Here is a 22,505-nt window from a genome sequence, read left to right as displayed (position 1 = left end):
TGGTCATTTTGGGTGAATAGCCCCATACTCAGTTTTTTCGGGCCGACGGTGAACATACCCCTTTGGCCGTAGTAGCTAAATTTCGAACGAGCCACGGAGGAGGTCTGGGGATATCAAATCGATCTGATTCTTTCGTAGGGTCATAAAATATTCGAAGAAGGTCTCCAAGACGGAAAATCTGGTCATTTTGGGTGAATAGCCCCATACTCAGTTTTTTCGGGCTGACGGTGAACATACCCCTTTGGCCGTAGTAGCTAAATTTCGAACGAGCCACGGAAAAGCTCTAGGGATACCAAATCGATCCGATTCTTTCGTAGGGTCATAAAATATTCGAAGCAGGTCTCCAAGACGGAAAATCTGGTCATTTTGGGTGAATAGCCCCATACTCAGTTTTTTCGGGCTGACGGTGAACACACCTCTTTGGCCGTAGAAGCAAAATTTCGAACGGGCCACGGAGGAGGTATGGGGATATCAAATCGATCTGATTCTTTCGTTGGGTCAAAAAATATTCGAAGCAGGTCTCCAAGACGGAAAATCTGGTCATTTTGGGTGAATAGCCCCATACTCAGTTTTTTCGGGCTGACGGTGAACATACCCCTTTGGCCGTAGTAGCAAAATTTCGAACGAGCCACGGAAAAGCTCTAGAGATATCAAATCGTTGCGATTCTTTCGTAGAGTCATAAAATATTCGAAGCAGGTCTCCAAGACGGAAAATCTGGTCATTTTGGGTGAATAGCCCCATACTCAGTTTTTTCGGGCTGACGGTGAACATACCCCTTTGGACGTAGTAGGAAAATTTCGAACGGGCCACGGGAAAGTTCTAGGAACATCAAATCGATACGATTCTTTCGTAGGGTCATAAAATATTCGATGCAGGTCTCCAGAACGGAAAATCTGGTCATTTTCGGTGAATAGCCCCATACTCAGTTTTTTCGGGCTGACGGTGAACATACCCCTTTGGACGTAGTAGGAAAATTTCGAACGGGCCACGGGAAAGCTCTAGGAACATCAAATCGATACGATTCTTTCGTAGGGTCATAAAATATTCGATGCAGGTCTCCAGAACGGAAAATCTGGTCATTTTCGGTGAATAGCCCCATACTCAGTTTTTTCGGGCTGACGGTGAACATACCCCTTTGGCCGTAGTAGCAAAATTTCGAACGGGCAACGGGAAAGCTCTAGGAACATCAAATCGATACGATTCTTTCGTAGGGTCATAAAATATTCGAAGCAGGTCTCCAAGACGGAAAATCTGGTCATTTTGGGTGAATAGCCCCATACTCAGTTTTTTCGGGCTGACGGTGAACATACCCCTTTGGCCGTAGTAGCAAAATTTCGAACGAGCCACGGAAAAGCTCTAGAGATATCAAATCGTTGCGATTCTTTCGTAGAGTCATAAAATATTCGAAGCAGGTCTCCAAGACGGAAAATCTGGTCATTTTGGGTGAATAGCCCCATACTCAGTTTTTTCGGGCTGACGGTGAACATACCCCTTTGGCCGTAGTAGCAAAATTTCGAACGAGCCACGGGAAAGCTCTAGGGATATCAAATCGATCTAATTCTTTCGTAGGGTTATAAAATATTCGATGCAGGTCTCCAAGACGGAAAATCTGGTCATTTTGGTTGAATAGCCCCATACTCAGTTTTTTCGGGCTGACGGTGAACATTCCCCTTTAGCCGTAATAGCAAAATTTCGAGCGGGCCACGGAGGAGGTCTTGGAATATCAAATTGATCTGATTCTTTCGTAGGGTCAAAACATATTCGATGCAGTTCCCCAGGACTGAAAATCTGGTCATTTTGGATGAATAGCCCCATACTCAGTTTTTTCGGGCCGACGGTGAACATACCCCTTTGGCCGTAGTAGCTAAATTTCGAACGAGCCACGGAAAAGCTCTAGGGATACCAAATCGATCCGATTCTTTCGTAGGGTCATAAAATATACAAAGCCGGTCTCCAAGACTGAAAATCTGGTCATTTTGGGTGAATAGCCCCATACTCAGTTTTTTCGGGTTGACAGTGAACACACCCCTTTGGCCGTAGAAGCAAACTTTCGAACGGGCCACGGAGGAGGTCTGGGGATATCAAATCGATCTGATTCTTTCGTAAGATCATAAAATATTCGAAGAAGGTCTCCAAGACGGAAAATCTGGTCATTTTGGGTGAATAGCCCCATACTCAGTTTTTTCGGGCCGACGGTGAACATACCCCTTTGGCCGTAGTAGCTAAATTTCGAACGAGCCACGGAGGAGGTCTGGGGATATCAAATCGATCTGATTCTATCGTAGGGTCATAAAATATTCGAAGAAGGTCTCCAAGACGGAAAATCTGGTCATTTTGGGTGAATAGCCCCATACTCAGTTTTTTCGGGCTGACGGTGAACATACCCCTTTGGCCGTAGTAGCTAAATTTCGAACGAGCCACGGAAAAGCTCAAGGGATACCAAATCGATCCGATTCTTTCGTAGGGTCATAAAATATTCGAAGCAGGTCTCCAAGACGGAAAATCTGGTCATTTTGGGTTAATAGCCCCATACTCAGTTTTTTCGGGCTGAAGGTGAACACACCCCTTTGGCCGTAGAAGCAAAATTTCGAACGGGCCACGGAGGAGGTCTGGGGATATCAAATCGATCTGATTCTTTCATAGGGTCATAAAATATTCGAAGCAGGTCTCCAAGACGGAAAATCTGGTCATTTTGGGTGAATAGCCCCATACTCAGTTTTTTCGGGCTGACGGTGAACATACCCCTTTGGCCGTAATAGCAAAATTTCGAACGAGCCACGGAAAAGCTCTAGAGATATCAAATCGATGCGATTCTTTCGTAGGGTCATAAAATATTCGAAGCAGGTCTCCAAAACGGAAAATCTGGTCATTTTGGGTGAATAGCCCCATACTCAGTTTTTTCGGGCTGACGGTGAACACTCTCCGTTGGCCGTAGTAGCCAAATTTCGACCGGGCCACGGGAAAGCTCTAGGAACATCAAATCGATACGATTCTTTCGTAGGGTCATAAAATATTCGATGCAGGTCCCCAGAACGGAAATTCTGGTCATTTTCGGTGAATAGCCCCATAATCAGTTTTTTTCGGGCTGACGGTGAACACACACCTTTGGCCGTAGTAGCAAAATTTCGAACGGGCCACGGGAAAGCTTTAGGGACATCAAATCGATCCGATTCTTTCGTAGGGTCATAACATATTCGATGCAGGTCCCCAGGACTGAAAATCTGGTCATTTTGGGTGAATAGCCCCATACTCAGTTTTTTCAGGCTGACGGTGAACACACCCCTATGGCCGTAGTAGCAAAATTTCGAACGGGCCACGGGAAACTCTAGGGATACAAATCGATCCGATTCTTTCGTAGGGTTATAAAATATTCGATGCAGGTCTCCAGGACGAAAAATCTGGTCATTTTCGGTGAATAGCCCCATACTTAGTTTTTTCGGGCTGACGGTGAACACACCCCTTTGGCCGTAGTAGAAAAATTTCGAACGGGCCACGGGAAAGCTCTAGGGATATCAAATCGATCCGATTCTTTCGTAGGGTCATAAAATATTCGAAGCAGGTCTCAAGGACTGAAAATCTGGTCATTTTGGGTTAGTAGCCCCATACTCAGTTTTTAGTGGCTGACGGTGAACACACCCCTTTGGCCGTAGTAGCAAAATTTCGAACGGGCCACGGAAAAGCTCTAGGGATACCAAATCGATCCGATTCTTTCGTAGGGTCATAAAATATTCGAAGCAGGTCTCCAAGACGGAAAATCTGGTCATTTTGGGTGAATAGCCCCATACTCAGTTTTTTCGGGCTGACGGTGAACACACCCCTTTGGCCGTAGAAGCAAAATTTCGAACGGGCCACGGAGGAGGTATGGGGATATCAAATCGATCTGATTCTTTCGTTGGGTCAAAAAATATTCGAAGCAGGTCTCCAAGACGGAAAATCTGGTCATTTTGGGTGAATAGCCCCATACTCAGTTTTTTCGGGCCGACGGTGAACATACCCCTTTGGCCGTAGTAGCTAAATTTCGAACGAGCCACGGAAAAGCTCTAGGGATACCAAATCGATCCGATTCTGTCGTAGGGTCATAAAATATTCAAAGCCGGTCTCCAAGACTGAAAATCTGGTCATTTTGGGTGAATAGCCCCATACTCAGTTTTTTCGGGTTGACGATGAACACACCCCTTTGGCCGTAGAAGCAAACTTTCGAACGGGCCACGGAGGAGGTCTGGGGATATCAAATCGATCTGATTCTTTCGTATGGTCATAAAATATTCGAAGAAGGTCTCCAAGACGGAAAATCTGGTCATTTTGGGTGAATAGCCCCATACTCAGTTTTTTCGGGCTGACGGTGAACATACCCCTTTGGCCGTAGTAGCTAAATTTCGAACGAGCCACGGAAAAGCTCAAGGGATACCAAATCGATCCGATTCTTTCGTAGGGTCATAAAATATTCGAAGCAGGTCTCCAAGACGGAAAATCTGGTCATTTTGGGTTAATAGCCCCATACTCAGTTTTTTCGGGCTGAAGGTGAACACACCCCTTTGGCCGTAGAAGCAAAATTTCGAACGGGCCATGGAGGAGGTCTGGGGATATCAAATCGATCTGATTCTTTCATAGGGTCATAAAATATTCGAAGCAGGTCTCCAAGACGGAAAATCTGGTCATTTTGGGTGAATAGCCCCATACTCAGTTTTTTCGGGCTGACGGTGAACATACCCCTTTGGCCGTAATAGCAAAATTTCGAACGAGCCACGGAAAAGCTCTAGAGATATCAAATCGATGCGATTCTTTCGTAGGGTCATAAAATATTCGAAGCAGGTCTCCAAGACGGAAAATCTGGTCATTTTGGGTGAATAGCCCCATACTCAGTTTTTTCGGGCTGACGGTGAACATACCCCATTGGACGTAGTATGAAAATTTCGAACGAGCCACGGGAAAGCTCTAGGAACATCAAATCGATACGATTCTTTCGTAGGGTCATAAAATATTCGATGCAGGTCTCCAGAACGGAAAATCTGGTCATTTTCGGTGAATAGCCCCATACTCAGTTTTTTCGGGCTGACGGTGAACATACCCCTTTGGACGTAGTAGGAAAATTTCGAACGGGCCACGGGAAAGCTCTAGGAACATCAAATCGATACGATTCTTTCGTAGGGTCATAAAATATTCGATGCAGGTCTCCAGAACGGAAAATCTGGTCATTTTCGGTGAATAGCCCCATACTCAGTTTTTTCGGGCTGACGATGAACATACCCCTTTGGCCGTAGTATCTAAATTTCGAACGAGCCACGGGAAAGCTCTAGGGATATCAAATCGATCTGATTCTTTCGTTGGGTCATAAAATATTCGAAGCAGGTCTCCAAGACGGAAAATCTGGTCATTTTGGGTGAATAGCCCCATACTCAGTTTTTTCGGGCTGACGGTGAACATACCCCTTTGGCCGTAGTATCAAAATTTCGAACGGGCCACGAAGGAGGTCTGGGGATATCAAATCGATCTGATTCTTTCGTAGGGTCATAAAATATTCGAAGCAGGTCTCCAAGACGAAAAATCTGGTCATTTTGGGTGAATAGCCCCATACTCAGTTTTTTCGGGCTGACGGTGAACATACCCCTTTGGCCGTAGTAGCAAAATTTCGAACGAGCCACGGAAAAGCTTTAGAGATATCAAATCGATCCGATTCTTTCGTAGGGTCATAAAATATTCGATGCAGGTCTCCAGAACGGAAATTCTGGTCATTTTGGGTGAATAGTCCCATAATCAGTTTTTTTGGGCTGACGGTGAACACACCCCTTTGGCCGTAGTAGCAAAATTTCCAACGGGCCACGGGAAAGCTCTAGGGATATCAAATCGATCCGATTCTTTCGTAGGGTCATAAAATATTCGAAGCAGGTCTCCAGGACTGAAAATCTGGTCATTTTGGGTGAATAGCCCCATACTCAGTTTTTTCGGGCTGACGGTGAACACACCCCTTTGGCCGTAGTAGCAAAATTTCGAACGGGCCACGGAGGAGGTCTAGAGATATCAAATCGATCTGATTCTTTCGTAGGGTCATAAAATATTCGAAACAGGTCTCCAAGACAGAAAATCTGGTCATTTTGGGTGAATAGCCCCATACTCAGTTTTTTCAGGCTGACGGTGAACGTACACCCCTTTGGCAGTAGTAGTAAAATTTCGAACGAGCCACGGAAAAGCTCTAGAGATATCAAATCGATCAGATTCTTTCGTAGGGTCATAAAATATTCGAAGCAGGTCTCTTGGACTGAAAATCTGGTCATTTTGGGTGAATAGCCCCATACTCAGTTTTTTCGGGCTGACGGTGAACATACCCCTTTGGACGTTGTAGGAAAATTTCGAACGGGCCAAGGGAAAGCTCTAGGAACATCAAATCGATACGATTCTTTCGTAGGTTCATAAAATATTCGAAGCAGGTCTTCAGGACGGAAAATCTGGTCATTTTGGGTGAATAGCCCCATACTCAGTTTTTTCTGGTTGACGGTGAACATACTACGTTGGTCGTTGTAGCCAAATTTCGACCGAGCCACGGGAAAGCTCTTGGAACATCAAATCGATACGATTCTTTCGTAGTGTCATAAAATATTCGAAGCAGGTCTCCAGGACGGAAAATCTGGTCTTTTTGTGTGAATAGCCCCACACTCAGTTTTTTCGGGCTGACGGTGAACATACCCCTTTGGCCGTAGTAGCTAAATTTCGAACGGGCCACGGTAAAGCTCTAGGGATATCAAATCGATCCGATTCTTTCGTAGGGTCATAAAATATTCGAAGTAGGTCTCCAGGACTGAATATCTGGTCATTTTGGGTTAATAGCCCCATACTCAGTTTTTTCTGGCTGACGGTGAACACACCCCTTTGGACGTAGTAGCAAAATTTCGAACGGGCCACGGGAAAGCTCTAGGAACATCAAATCGATACGATTCTTTCGTAGGGTCATAAAATATTCGATGCAGGTCCCCAGAACGGAAATTCTTGCATTTTCGGTGAATAGCCCCATAATCAGTTTTTTCGGGCTGACGGTGAACACACCCCTTTGGCCGTAGTAGCAAAATTTCGAACGGGCCACGGGATAGCTCTAGGGATATCAAATCGATCCGATTCTTTCGTAGGGTCATAAAATATTCGAAGCAGGTCTCCAGGACGGAAAATCTGGTCATTTTGGGAGAATTGCCCCATACTCAGTTTTTTCGGGCTGACGGTGAACACACCCCTTTGGCCGTAGTAGCAAAATTTCGAACGGGCCAAGGAGGAGGTCTAGGGATATCAAATCGATCCGATTCTTTCGTAGGGTCATAAAATATTCGATGCAGGTCTCCACGACGGAAAATCTGGTCGTTTTGAGTGAATAGCCCCATTCTCAGTTTTTTCGGGCTGACGGTGAACACACCCCTTTGGCCGTTGTAGCAAAATTTCGAACGGGCCACGGAGGAGGTCTAGGGACAACAAATCGATCCGATTCTTTCGTAGGGTCATAAAATATTCGATGCAGGTCTCCAGGACGGAAAATCTGGTCATTTTGGGTAAATAGCCCCATACTCAGTTTTTTCGGGCTGACGGTGAACATACCCCTTTGGCTGTAGTTGTAAAACTTCGAACGGGCCACGGAGGAGGTCTAGGAACATCAAATCGATACGATTCTTTCGTAGTGTCATAAAATATTCGAAGCAGGTCTCCAGGACGGAAAATCTGGTCTTTTTGTGTGAATAGCCCCACACTCAGTTTTTTCGGGCTGACGGTGAACATACCCCTTTGGCCGTAGTAGCTAAATTTCGAACGGGCCACGGTAAAGCTCTAGGGATATCAAATCGATCCGATTCTTTCGTAGGGTCATAAAATATTCGAAGTAGGTCTCCAGGACTGAATATCTGGTCATTTTGGGTTAATAGCCCCATACTCAGTTTTTTCTGGCTGACGGTAAACACACCCCTTTGGCCGTAGTAGCAAAATTTCGAACAGGCCACGGGAAAGCTCTAGGAACATCAAATCGATACGATTCTTTCGTAGGGTAATAAAATATTCGATGCAGGTCCCCAGAACGGAAATTCTTGCCATTTTCGGTGAATAGCCCCATAATCAGTTTTTTCGGGCTGACGGTGAACACACCCCTTTGGCCGTAGTAGCAAAATTTCGAACGGGCCACGGGATAGCTCTAGGGATATCAAATCGATCCGATTCTTTCGTAGGGTCATAAAATATTCGAAGCAGGTCTCCAGGACGGAAAATCTGGTCATTTTGGGAGAATAGCCCCATACTCAGATTTTTCGGGCTGACGGTGAACACACCCCTTTGGCCGTAGTAGCAAAATTTCGAACGAGCCAAGGAGGAGGTCTAGGGATATCAAATCGATCCGATTCTTTCGTAGGGTCATAAAATATTCGATGCAGGTCTCCACGACGGAAAATCTGGTCGTTTTGGGTGAATAGCCCCATTCTCAGTTTTTTCGGGCTGACGGTGAACACACCCATTTGGCCGTTGTAGCAAAATTTCGAACGGGCCACGGAGGAGGTCTAGGGACAACAAATCGATCCGATTCTTTCGTAGGGTCATAAAATATTCGATGCAGGTCTCCAGGACGGAAAATCTGGTCATTTTGGGTGAATAGCCCCATACTCAGTTTTTTCGGGCTGACGGTGAACATACCCCTTTGGCTGTAGTTGTAAAACTTCGAACGGGCCACGGAGGAGGTCTAGGAACATCAAATCGATACGATTCTTTCGTAGGGTCATAAAATATTAGATGCAGGTCTCCAGAACGGAAAATCTGGTCGTTTTCGGTGAATAGCCCCATACTCAGTTTTTTCGGGCTGACGGTGAACATACCCCTTTGGCCGTAGTAGCAAAATTTCGAACGAGCCACGGGAAAGCTCTAGGGATATCAAATCGATCTGATTCTTTCGTAGGGTCATAAAATATTCGAAGCAGGTCTCCAAGACGGAAAATCTGGTCATTTTGGGTGAATAGCCCCACACTCAGTTTTTTCGGGCTGACGGTGAACATACCCATTTGGCCGTAGTAGCAAAATTTCGAGCGGGCCACGGAAGAGGTTTAGGAATATCAAATTGATCTGATTCTTTCGTTGGGTCATAACATATTCGATGCAGTTCCCCAGGACTGAAAATCCGGTCATTTTGGGTGAATAGCCCCATACTCAGTTTTTTCGGGCCGACGGTGAACATACCCCTTTGGCCGTAGTAGCTAAATTTCGAACGAGCCACTGAAAAGCTCTAGGGATATCAAATCGATCCGATTCTTTCGTAGGGTCATAAAATATTCGAAGCAGGTCTCCAAGACGGAAAATCTGGTCATTTTGGGTGAATAGCCCCATAATCAGTTTTTTCGGGCTGACGGTGAACACACCCCTTTGGCCGTAGTAGCAAAATTTCGAACGGGCCACGGAGGAGGTCTAGGGATATCAAATCGATCTGATTCTTTCGTAGGGTCATAAAATATTCGAAGCAGGTCTCCAAGACGGAAAATCTGGTCATTTTGGGTGAATAGCCCCATACTCAGTTTTTTCGGGCTGTCGGTGAACATACCCCTTTGGCCGTAGTAGCAAAATTTCGAACGAGCCACGGAAAAGCTCTAGAGATATCAAATCGATCCGATTCTTTCGTAGGGTCATAAAATATTCGAAGCAGGTCTCCAAGACGCAAAATCTGGTCATTTTGGGTGAATAGCCCCATACTCAGTTTTTTTGGGCTGACGTTGAACATACCCCTTTGGACGTAGTAGGAAAATTTCGAACGGGCCACGGGAAAGCTCTAGGAACATCAAATCTATACGATTCTTTCGTAGGGTCATAAAATATTCGATGCAGGTCTCCAGAACAGAAAATCTGGTCATTTTCGGTGAATAGCCCCATACTCAGTTTTTTCGGGCTGACGGTGAACATACCCCTTTGGCCGTAGTAGCAAAATTTCGAACGGGCCACGGGAAAGCTCTAGGGATATCAAATCGATCCGATTCTTTCGTAGGGTCATAAAATATTCGAAGCAGGTCACCAGGACGGAAAATCTGGTCATTTTGGGTGAGTAGCCCCATACTCAGTTTTTTCGGGCTGACGGTGAACACACTCCTTTGGCCGTAGTAGCCAAATTTCGACCGGGCCAAGGGAAAGCTCTAGGGATATCAAACCGATCCGATTCTTTCGTTGGGTCATAAAATATTCGAAGCAGGTCACCAGGACGGAAAATCGGGTCATTTTGGGTGAATAGCCCCATACTCAGTTTTTTCGGACTAACGGTGAACATACCCCTTTGGCCTTAGTAGCTAAATTTCGAGCGGGCCACGGAGGATGTCTAGGAATATCAAATTGATCTGATTCTTTCGTAGGGTCATAACATATTCGATGCAGTTCCCCAGGACTGAAAATCTGGTCATTTTGGGTGAATAGCCCCATACTCAGTTTTTTCGGGCCGACGGTGAACATACCCCTTTGGCCTTAGTAGCTAAATTTCGAACGAGCCACGGAAAAGCTCTAGGGATATCAAATCGATCCGATTCTTTAGTAGGGTCATAAAATATTCGAAGCAGGTCTCCAGGACGGAAAATCTGGTCATTTTGGGAGAATAGCCCCATACTCAGTTTTTTCGGGCTGACGGTGAACACACCCCTTTGGCCGTAGTAGCAAAATTACGAACGGGCCAAGGAGGAGGTCTAGGGATATCAAATCGATCCGATTCTTTCGTAGGGTCATAAAATATTCGATGCAGGTCTCCACGACGGAAAATCTGGCCGTTTTGGGTGAATAGCCCCATTCTCAGTTTTTTCGGGCTGACGGTGAACACACCCATTTGGCCGTTGTAGCAAAATTTCGAACGGGCCACGGAGGAGGTCTAGGGACAACAAATCGATCCGATTCTTTCGTAGGGTTATAAAATATTCGATGCAGGTCTCCAGGACGGAAAATCTGGTCATTTTGGGTGAATAGCCCCATACTCAGTTTTTTCGGGCTGACGGTGAACATACCCCTTTGGCTGTAGTTGTAAAACTTCGAACGGGCCACGGAGGAGGTCTAGGAACATCAAATCGATACGATTCTTTCGTAGGGTCATAAAATATTAGATGCAGGTCTCCAGAACGGAAAATCTGGTCATTTTCGGTGAATAGCCCCATACTCAGTTTTTTCGGGCTGACGGTGAACATACCCCTTTGGCCGTAGTAGCAAAATTTCGAACGGGCCACGGGAAAGCTCTAGGGATATCAAATCGATCCGATTCTTTCGTAGGGTCATAAAATATTCGATGCAGGTCACCAGGACGGAAAATCTGGTCATTTGGGGTGAATAGCCCCATACTCAGTTTTTTCGGGCTGACGGTGAACACACCCCTTTGGCCGTAGTAGCAAAATTTCGAACGGGCCACGGGAAAGCTCTAGGGATATCAAATCGATCCGATTCTTTCGTAAGTTCATAAAATATTCGAAGCAGGTCTACTGGACGGAAAATCTGGTCATTTTGGGTGAATAGCCCCATACACAGTTTTTTCGGGCTGACGGTGAACACACCCCTTTGGCCGTAGTAGCAAAATTTCGAACGGGCCACGGGAAAGCTCTAGGGATATCAAATCGATCCGATTCTTTCGTAGGGTCATAAAATATTCGATGCAGGTCTCCAAGACGGAAAATCTGGTCTTTTTGGGTGAATAGCCCCATACTCAGTTTTTTCGGGCTGACGGTGAACACACCCCTTTGGCCGTAGTAACAAAATTTCGAACGGGCCACGGGAAACCTTTAGGGATATCAAATCGATCCGATTTTTTCGTAGGGTCATAAAATATTCGAAGCAGGTCACCAGGACGGAAAATCTGGTCATTTTGGGTGAATAGCCCCATACTCAGTTTTTTCGGGCTGACGGTGAACACACCCCTTTGGCCGCAGTAGCAAAATTTCGAACGGGCCAAGGGAAAGCTCTAGGGAGATCAAATCGATCCGATTCTTTCGTAGGGTCATAAAATATTCGAAGCAGGTCACCAGGACGGAAAATCTGTTCATTTGGGTGAATAGCCCCATACTCAGTTTTTCCGGACTGACGGTGAACATACCCTTTTGGCCGTAGTTGTAAAATTTCGAACGGGCCACGGAGGAGGTCTAGGGATATCAAATCGATCCGATTCTTTCGTAGGGTCATAAAATATTCGATGCAGGTCTCCAGGACGGAAAATCTGGTCATTTTGGGTGAATAGCCCCATACTCAGTTTTTTCGGGCTGACGTTGAACATACCCCTTTGGCCGTAGTAGCAAAATTTCGAACGGGCCACGAAAAAGCTCTAGGGATATCAAATCGATCCGATTCTTTCGTAGGGTCATAACATATTCGATTCAGGTCCCCAGGACTGAAAATCTGATCATTTTGGGTGAATAGCCCCATACTCAGTTTTTTCGGGCTGACGGTGAACACACCCCTTTGGCCGTAGTAGCAAAATTTCGAACGGGCCAAGGGAAAGCTCTAGGGAGATCAAATCGATCCGATTCTTTCGTAGGGTCATAAAATATTCGAAGCAGGTCACCAGGACGGAAAATCTGGTCATTTGGGTGAATAGCCCCATACTCAGTTTTTCCGGACTGACGGTGAACATACCCTTTTGGCCGTAGTTGTAAAATTTCGAACGGGCCACGGAGGAGGTCTAGGGATATCAAATCGATCCGATTCTTTCGTAGGGTCATAAAATATTCGATGCAGGTCTCCAGGACGGAAAATCTGGTCATTTTGGGTGAATAGCCCGATACTCAGTTTTTTCGGGCTGACGGTGAACATACCCCTTTGGCCGTAGTAGCAAAATTACGAACGGGCCAAGGGAAAGCTCTAGGGATATCAAATCGATCCGATTCTTTCGTAGGGTCATAAAATATTCGAAGCAGGTCACCAGGACGGAAAATCTGGTCATTTTGGGTGAATAGCCCCATACTCAGTTTTTTCGGACTAACGGTGAAAATACCCCTTTGGCCTTAGTAGCAAAATTTCGAACGGGCCACGAAAAAGCTCTAGGGATATCTAATCGATCCGATTCTTTCTTAGGGTCATAAATTATTCGAAGCAGGTCTCCAGGACGGAGAATCTGGTCATTTTGGGTGAATAGCCCCAAACTCAGTTTTTTCGGGCTGACGGTGAACATACCCCTTTGGCAGTAGTAGCAAAATTTCGAACGGGCCACGGGGGATGTCTAGGGATATCAAATCGATCCGATTCTTTCGTAGGTTCATAAAATATTCGAAGCCGGTCACCAGGACGGAAAATCGGGTCATTTAGGGTGAATAGCCCCATACTCAGTTTTTTCGGACTAACGGTGAACATACCCCATTGGCCTTAGTAGCTAAATTTAGAACGGGCCACGAAAAAGCTCTAGGGATATCAAATCGATCCGATTCTTTCGTAGGGTCATAACATATTCGATTCAGGTCCCCAGGACTGAAAATCTGATCATTTTGGGTGAATAGCCCCTTACTCAGTTTTTTCGGGCTGACGGTGAACACACCCCTTTGGCCGTAGTAGCAAAATTTCGAACGGGCAAAGGGAAAGCTCTAGGGACATCAAATCGATCCGATTCTTTCGTAGGGTCATAAAATATTCGAAGCAGGTCACCAGGACGGAAAATTGGGTCATTTTGGGTGAATAGCCCCATACTCAGTTTTTTCGGGCTGACGGTGAACACACCCCTTTGGCCGTAGTAGCAAAATTTCGAACGGGCCACGGGAAAGCTCTAGGGATATCAAATCGATCCGATTCTTTCGTAGGGTCATAAAATATTCGAAGCAGGTCTCCAGGACGGAGAATCTGGTCATTTTGGGTGAATAGCCCCAAACTCAGTTTTTTCGGGCTAACGGTGAACATACCCCTTTGGCAGTAGTAGCAAAATTTCGAACGGGCCACGGGGGAGGTCTAGGGATATCAAATCGATCCGATTCTTTCGTAGGTTCATAAAATATTCGAAGCAGGTCTCCAGGACGGAAAATCTGGTCATTTTGCGTGAATAGCCCCATACTCAGTTTTTTCGGGCTGACAGTGAACATACCCCTTTGGCCGTAGTAGCAAAATTTCGAACGGGCCACGGAGGAGGACTAGGTATATAAAATCGATCCGATTCTTTCGTAGGGTCATAACATATTCGATGTAGGTCCCCAGGACTGAAAATCTGATCATTTTGGGTGAATAGCCCCATACTCAGTTTTTTCGGGCTGACGGTGAACATACCCCTTTGGCCGTAGTTGTAAAATTTCGAACCGGCCGCGGAGGAGGTCTAGGGATATCAAATCAATCCGATTCTTTCGAAGGGTCATAAAATATTCGATGCAGGTCTCCAGGACGGAAAATCTGGTCATTTTGGGTGAATAGCCCCATACACAGTTTTTTCGGGCTGACGGTGAATATACCCCTTTGGCCGTAGTAGCAAAATTTCGAACGGGCCACGGGAAAGCTCTAAGGATATCAAATCGATCCGATTCTTTCGTAGGGTCATAAAATATTCGAAGCAGGTCTCCAGGACGGAAAATCTGGTCATTTTGGGTGAATAGCCCCATACTCAGTTTTTTCGGGCTAACGGTGAACATACCCCTTTGGCAGTAGTAGCAAAATTTCGAACGGGCCACGGGGGAGGTCCAGGGATATCAAATCGATCCGATTCTTTCGTAGGTTCATAAAATATTCGAAGCAGGTCTCCAGGACGGAAAATCTGGTCATTTTGCGTGAATAGCCCCATACTCAGTTTTTTCGGGTTGATAGTGAACATACCCCTTTGGCCGTAGTAGCAAAATTTCGAACGGGCCACGGGAAATCTCTAGGGATATCAAATCGATCCGATTCTTTCGTAGGGTCATAAAATATTCGAAGCAGGTCACCAGGACGGAAAATCTGGTCATTTTGGGTGAATAGCCCCATAATCAGTTTTTTCGGGCTGACGTTGAACATACCCTTTTGGCCGTAGTTGTAAAATTTCGAACGGGCCACGAAGGAGGTCTAGGGATATCAAATCGATCCGATTCTTTCGTAGGGTCATAAAATATTCGATGAAGGTCTCCAGGACGGAAAATCTGGTCATTTTGGGTGAATAGCCCCATACTCAGTTTTTTAGGGCTGACGGTGAACACACCCCTTTGGCCGTAGTAGCAAAATTTCGAACGGGCAACGGGAAAGCTCTAGGGATATCAAATCGATCCGATTCTTTCGTAGGGTAATAAAATATTCGAAGCAGGTCACCAGGACGGAAAATCTGGTCATTTTGGGAAAATAGCCCCATACTCAGTTTTTTCGGGCTGACGGTGAACACACCCCTTTGGCCGTAGTAGCAAAATTTCGAACGGGCCACGGGAAAGCTCTAGGGATATCAAATCGATCCGATTCTTTCGTAGGGTCATAAAATATTCGAAGCAGGTCTCCAGGACGGAGAATCTGGTCATTTTGGGTGAATAGCCCCAAACTCAGTTTTTTCGGGCTAACGGTGAACATACCCCTTTGGCAGTAGTAGCAAAATTTCGAACGGGCCACGGGGGAGGTCTAGGGATATCAAATCGATCCGATTCTTTCGTAGGTTCATAAAATATTCGAAGCAGGTCTCCAGGACGGAAAATCTGGTCATTTTGCGTGAATAGCCCCATACTCAGTTTTTTCGGGCTGACAGTGAACATACCCCTTTGGCCGTAGTAGCAAAATTTCGAACGGGCCACGGAGGAGGACTAGGTATATAAAATCGATCCGATTCTTTCGTAGGGTCATATCATATTCGATGCAGGTCCCCAGGACTGAAAATCAGATCATTTTGGGTGAATAGCCCCATACTCAGTTTTTTCGGGCTGAAGGTGAACACACCCCTTTGGCCGCAGTAGCAAAATTTCGAACGGGCCAAGGGAAAGCTCTAGGGATATCAAATCGATCCGATTCTTTCGTAGGGTCATAAAATATTCGAAGCAGGTCACCAGGACGGAAAATCTGGTCATTTTGGGTGAATAGCCCCATACTCAGTTTTTTCGGACTAACGGTGAAAATACCCCTTTGGCCTTAGTAGCAAAATTTCGAACGGGCCACGAAAAAGCTCTAGGGATATCTAATCGATCCGATTCTTTCGTAGGGTCATAAATTATTCGAAGCAGGTCTCCAGGACGGAGAATCTGGTCATTTTGGGTGAATAGCCCCAAACTCAGTTTTTTCGGGCTGACGGTGAACATACCCCTTTGGCAGTAGTAGCAAAATTTCGAACGGGCCACGGGGGATGTCTAGGGATATCAAATCGATCCGATTCTTTCGTAGGTTCATAAAATATTCGAAGCCGGTCACCAGGACGGAAAATCGGGTCATTTAGGGTGAATAGCCCCATACTCAGTTTTTTCGGACTAACGGTGAACATACCCCTTTGGCCTTAGTAGCTAAATTTAGAACGGGCCACGAAAAAGCTCTAGGGATATCAAATCGATCCGATTCTTTCGTAGGGTCATAACATATTCGATTCAGGTCCCCAGGACTGAAAATCTGATCATTTTGGGTGAATAGCCCCTTACTCAGTTTTTTCGGGCTGACGGTGAACACACCCCTTTGGCCGTAGTAGCAAAATTTCGAACGGGCAACGGGAAAGCTCTAGGGATATCAAATCGATCCGATTCTTTCGTAGGGTAATAAAATATTCGAAGCAGGTCACCAGGACGGAAAATCTGGTCATTTTGGGAAAATAGCCCCATACTCAGTTTTTTCGGGCTGACGGTGAACACACCCCTTTGGCCGTAGTAGCAAAATTTCGAACGGGCCACGGGAAAGCTCTAGGGATATCAAATCGATCCGATTCTTTCGTAGGGTCATAAAATATTCGAAGCAGGTCTCCAGGACGGAGAATCTGGTCATTTTGGGTGAATAGCCCCAAACTCAGTTTTTTCGGGCTAACGGTGAACATACCCCTTTGGCAGTAGTAGCAAAATTTCGAACGGGCCACGGGGGAGGTCTAGGGATATCAAATCGATCCGATTCTTTCGTAGGTTCATAAAATATTCGAAGCAGGTCTCCAGGACGGAAAATCTGGTCATTTTGCGTGAATAGCCCCATACTCAGTTTTTTCGGGCTGACAGTGAACATACCCCTTTGGCCGTAGTAGCAAAATTTCGAACGGGCCACGGAGGAGGACTAGGTATATAAAATCGATCCGATTCTTTCGTAGGGTCATATCATATTCGTTGCAGGTCCCCAGGACTGAAAATCAGATCATTTTGGGTGAATAGCCCCATACTCAGTTTTTTCGGGCTGACGGTGAACACACCCCTTTGGCCGCAGTAGCAAAATTTCGAACGGGCCAAGGGAAAGCTCTAGGGATATCAAATCGATCCGATTCTTTCGTAGGGTCATAAAATATTCGAAGCAGGTCACCAGGACGGAAAATCTGGTCATTTTGGGTGAATAGCCCCATACTCAGTTTTTTCGGACTAACGGTGAAAATACCCCTTTGGCCTTAGTAGCAAAATTTCGAACGGGCCACGAAAAAGCTCTAGGGATATCTAATCGATCCGATTCTTTCGTAGGGTCATAAATTATTCGAAGCAGGTCTCCAGGACGGAGAATCTGGTCATTTTGGGTGAATAGCCCCAAACTCAGTTTTTTCGGGCTGACGGTGAACATACCCCTTTGGCAGTAGTAGCAAAATTTCGAACGGGCCACGGGGGATGTCTAGGGATATCAAATCGATCCGATTCTTTCGTAGGTTCATAAAATATTCGAAGCCGGTCACCAGGACGGAAAATCGGGTCATTTAGGGTGAATAGCCCCATACTCAGTTTTTTCGGACTAACGGTGAACATACCCCTTTGGCCTTAGTAGCTAAATTTAGAACGGGCCACGAAAAAGCTCTAGGGATATCAAATCGATCCGATTCTTTCGTAGGGTCATAACATATTCGATTCAGGTCCCCAGGACTGAAAATCTGATCATTTTGGGTGAATAGCCCCTTACTCAGTTTTTTCGGGCTGACGGTGAACACACCCCTTTGGCCGTAGTAGCAAAATTTCGAACGGGCAAAGGGAAAGCTCTAGGGATATCAAATCGATCCGATTCTTTCGTAGGGTCATAAAATATTCGAAGCAGGTCACCAGGACGGAAAATTGGGTCATTTTGGGTGAATAGCCCCATACTCAGTTTTTTAGGGCTGACGGTGAACACACCCCTTTGGCCGTAGTAGCAAAATTTCGAACGGGCAACGGGAAAGCTCTAGGGATATCAAATCGATCCGATTCTTTCGTAGGGTAATAAAATATTCGAAGCAGGTCACCAGGACGGAAAATCTGGTCATTTTGGGAAAATAGCCCCATACTCAGTTTTTTCGGGCTGACGGTGAACACACCCCTTTGGCCGTAGTAGCAAAATTTCGAACGGGCCACGGGAAAGCTCTAGGGATATCAAATCGATCCGATTCTTTCGTAGGGTCATAAAATATTCGAAGCAGGTCTCCAGGACGGAGAATCTGGTCATTTTGGGTGAATAGCCCCAAACTCAGTTTTTTCGGGCTAACGGTGAACATACCCCTTTGGCAGTAGTAGCAAAATTTCGAACGGGCCACGGGGGAGGTCTAGGGATATCAAATCGATCCGATTCTTTCGTAGGTTCATAAAATATTCGAAGCAGGTCTCCAGGACGGAAAATCTGGTCATTTTGCGTGAATAGCCCCATACTCAGTTTTTTCGGGCTGACAGTGAACATACCCCTTTGGCCGTAGTAGCAAAATTTCGAACGGGCCACGGAGGAGGACTAGGTATATAAAATCGATCCGATTCTTTCGTAGGGTCATATCATATTCGATGCAGGTCCCCAGGACTGAAAATCAGATCATTTTGGGTGAATAGCCCCATACTCAGTTTTTTCGGGCTGAAGGTGAACACACCCCTTTGGCCGCAGTAGCAAAATTTCGAACGGGCCAAGGGAAAGCTCTAGGGATATCAAATCGATCCGATTCTTTCGTAGGGTCATAAAATATTCGAAGCAGGTCACCAGGACGGAAAATCTGGTCATTTTGGGTGAATAGCCCCATACTCAGTTTTTTCGGACTAACGGTGAAAATACCCCTTTGGCCTTAGTAGCAAAATTTCGAACGGGCCACGAAAAAGCTCTAGGGATATCTAATCGATCCGATTCTTTCGTAGGGTCATAAATTATTCGAAGCAGGTCTCCAGGACGGAGAATCTGGTCATTTTGGGTGAATAGCCCCAAACTCAGTTTTTTCGGGCTGACGGTGAACATACCCCTTTGGCAGTAGTAGCAAAATTTCGAACGGGCCACGGGGGATGTCTAGGGATATCAAATCGATCCGATTCTTTCGTAGGTTCATAAAATATTCGAAGCCGGTCACCAGGACGGAAAATCGGGTCATTTAGGGTGAATAGCCCCATACTCAGTTTTTTCGGACTAACGGTGAACATACCCCTTTGGCCTTAGTAGCTAAATTTAGAACGGGCCACGAAAAAGCTCTAGGGATATCAAATCGATCCGATTCTTTCGTAGGGTCATAACATATTCGATTCAGGTCCCCAGGACTGAAAATCTGATCATTTTGGGTGAATAGCCCCTTACTCAGTTTTTTCGGGCTGACGGTGAACACACCCCTTTGGCCGTAGTAGCAAAATTTCGAACGGGCAACGGGAAAGCTCTAGGGATATCAAATCGATCCGATTCTTTCGTAGGGTAATAAAATATTCGAAGCAGGTCACCAGGACGGAAAATCTGGTCATTTTGGGAAAATAGCCCCATACTCAGTTTTTTCGGGCTGACGGTGAACACACCCCTTTGGCCGTAGTAGCAAAATTTCGAACGGGCCACGGGAAAGCTCTAGGGATATCAAATCGATCCGATTCTTTCGTAGGGTCATAAAATATTCGAAGCAGGTCTCCAGGACGGAGAATCTGGTCATTTTGGGTGAATAGCCCCAAACTCAGTTTTTTCGGGCTAACGGTGAACATACCCCTTTGGCAGTAGTAGCAAAATTTCGAACGGGCCACGGGGGAGGTCTAGGGATATCAAATCGATCCGATTCTTTCGTAGGTTCATAAAATATTCGAAGCAGGTCTCCAGGACGGAAAATCTGGTCATTTTGCGTGAATAGCCCCATACTCAGTTTTTTCGGGCTGACAGTGAACATACCCCTTTGGCCGTAGTAGCAAAATTTCGAACGGGCCACGGAGGAGGACTAGGTATATAAAATCGATCCGATTCTTTCGTAGGGTCATATCATATTCGTTGCAGGTCCCCAGGACTGAAAATCAGATCATTTTGGGTGAATAGCCCCATACTCAGTTTTTTCGGGCTGACGGTGAACACACCCCTTTGGCCGCAGTAGCAAAATTTCGAACGGGCCAAGGGAAAGCTCTAGGGATATCAAATCGATCCGATTCTTTCGTAGGGTCATAAAATATTCGAAGCAGGTCACCAGGACGGAAAATCTGGTCATTTTGGGTGAATAGCCCCATACTCAGTTTTTTCGGACTAACGGTGAAAATACCCCTTTGGCCTTAGTAGCAAAATTTCGAACGGGCCACGAAAAAGCTCTAGGGATATCTAATCGATCCGATTCTTTCGTAGGGTCATAAATTATTCGAAGCAGGTCTCCAGGACGGAGAATCTGGTCATTTTGGGTGAATAGCCCCAAACTCAGTTTTTTCGGGCTGACGGTGAACATACCCCTTTGGCAGTAGTAGCAAAATTTCGAACGGGCCACGGGGGATGTCTAGGGATATCAAATCGATCCGATTCTTTCGTAGGTTCATAAAATATTCGAAGCCGGTCACCAGGACGGAAAATCGGGTCATTTAGGGTGAATAGCCCCATACTCAGTTTTTTCGGACTAACGGTGAACATACCCCTTTGGCCTTAGTAGCTAAATTTAGAACGGGCCACGAAAAAGCTCTAGGGATATCAAATCGATCCGATTCTTTCGTAGGGTCATAACATATTCGATTCAGGTCCCCAGGACTGAAAATCTGATCATTTTGGGTGAATAGCCCCTTACTCAGTTTTTTCGGGCTGACGGTGAACACACCCCTTTGGCCGTAGTAGCAAAATTTCGAACGGGCAAAGGGAAAGCTCTAGGGATATCAAATCGATCCGATTCTTTCGTAGGGTCATAAAATATTCGAAGCAGGTCACCAGGACGGAAAATTGGGTCATTTTGGGTGAATAGCCCCATACTCAGTTTTTTCGGGCTGACGGTGAACACACCCCTTTGGCCGTAGTAGCAAAATTTCGAACGGGCCACGGGAAAGCTCTAGGGATATCAAATCGATCCGATTCTTTTGTAAGGTCATAAAATATTCGAAGCAGGTCTCCAGGACGGAGAATCTTGTCATTTTGGGTGAATAGCCCCAAACTCAGTTTTTTCGGGCTAACGGTGAACATACCCCTTTGGCAGTAGTAGCAAAATTTCGAACGGGCCACGGGGGAGGTCTAGGGATATCAAATCGATCCGATTCTTTCGTAGGTTCATAAAATATTCGAAGCAGGTCTCCAGGACGGAAAATCTGGTCATTTTGCGTGAATAGCCCCATACTCAGTTTTTTCGGGCTGACAGTGAACATACCCCTTTGGCCGTAGTAGCAAAATTTCGAACGGGCCACGGAGGAGGACTAGGTATATAAAATCGATCCGATTCTTTCGTAGGGTCATAACATATTCGATGTAGGTCCCCAGGACTGAAAATCTGATCATTTTGGGTGAATAGCCCCATACTCAGTTTTTTCGGGCTGACGGTGAACATACCCCTTTGGCCGTAGTAGCAAAATTTCGAACGGGCCACGGAGGAGGACTAGGTATATAAAATCGATCCGATTCTTTCGTAGGGTCATAACATATTCGATGTAGGTCCCCAGGACTGAAAATCTGATCATTTTGGGTGAATAGCCCCATACTCAGTTTTTTCGGGCTGACGGTGAACATACCCCTTTGGACGTAGTAGCTAAATTTCGAACGGGCCACGGGGGAGCACTAAGTAAATCAAATCGATCCGATTCTTTCGTAGGGTTATAAAATATTCGAAGCAGGTCTCCAGGACGGAAAATCGGGTCATTTTGGGTGAATATCCCCATACTCAGTTATTTCGGGCAAACGGTGATCATACCCCTTTGGCCGTATTAGCTAAATTTCGAACGGGCCACGAGGAGGTCTAGAGATATCAAATCGATCCGATTCTTTCGTAGGGTCATAACATATTCGATTCAGGTCCCCAGGACTGAAAATCTGATCATTTTGGGTGAATATCCCCTTACTCAGTTTTTTCGGGCTGACGGTGAACACACCCCTTTGGCCGTAGTAGCAAAATTTCGAACGGTCCAAGGGAAAGCTCTAGGGATATCAAATCGATCTGATTCTTTCGTAGGGTCATAAAATATTCGAAGCAGGTCACCAGGACGGAATCTGGTCGTTTTGGGTGAATAGCCCCATACTCAGTTTTTTCGGGCTGACGGTGAACACACCCCTTTGGCCGTAGTAGCAAAATTTCGAACGGGCCACGGGAAAGCTCTAGGGATATCAAATCGATCCGATTCTTTCG

This window comes from Bidens hawaiensis, unplaced genomic scaffold (genome assembly GCF_021521415.1).
Source record: "Bidens hawaiensis isolate Kalapana, Puna unplaced genomic scaffold, B.hawaiensis_p1.1 tig00006061_1, whole genome shotgun sequence".
Lineage (NCBI taxonomy): Eukaryota > Viridiplantae > Streptophyta > Magnoliopsida > Asterales > Asteraceae > Bidens > Bidens hawaiensis.
The sequence above is the reverse complement of the archived record's forward strand: the minus strand, read 5'-3'. Positions refer to the sequence as shown.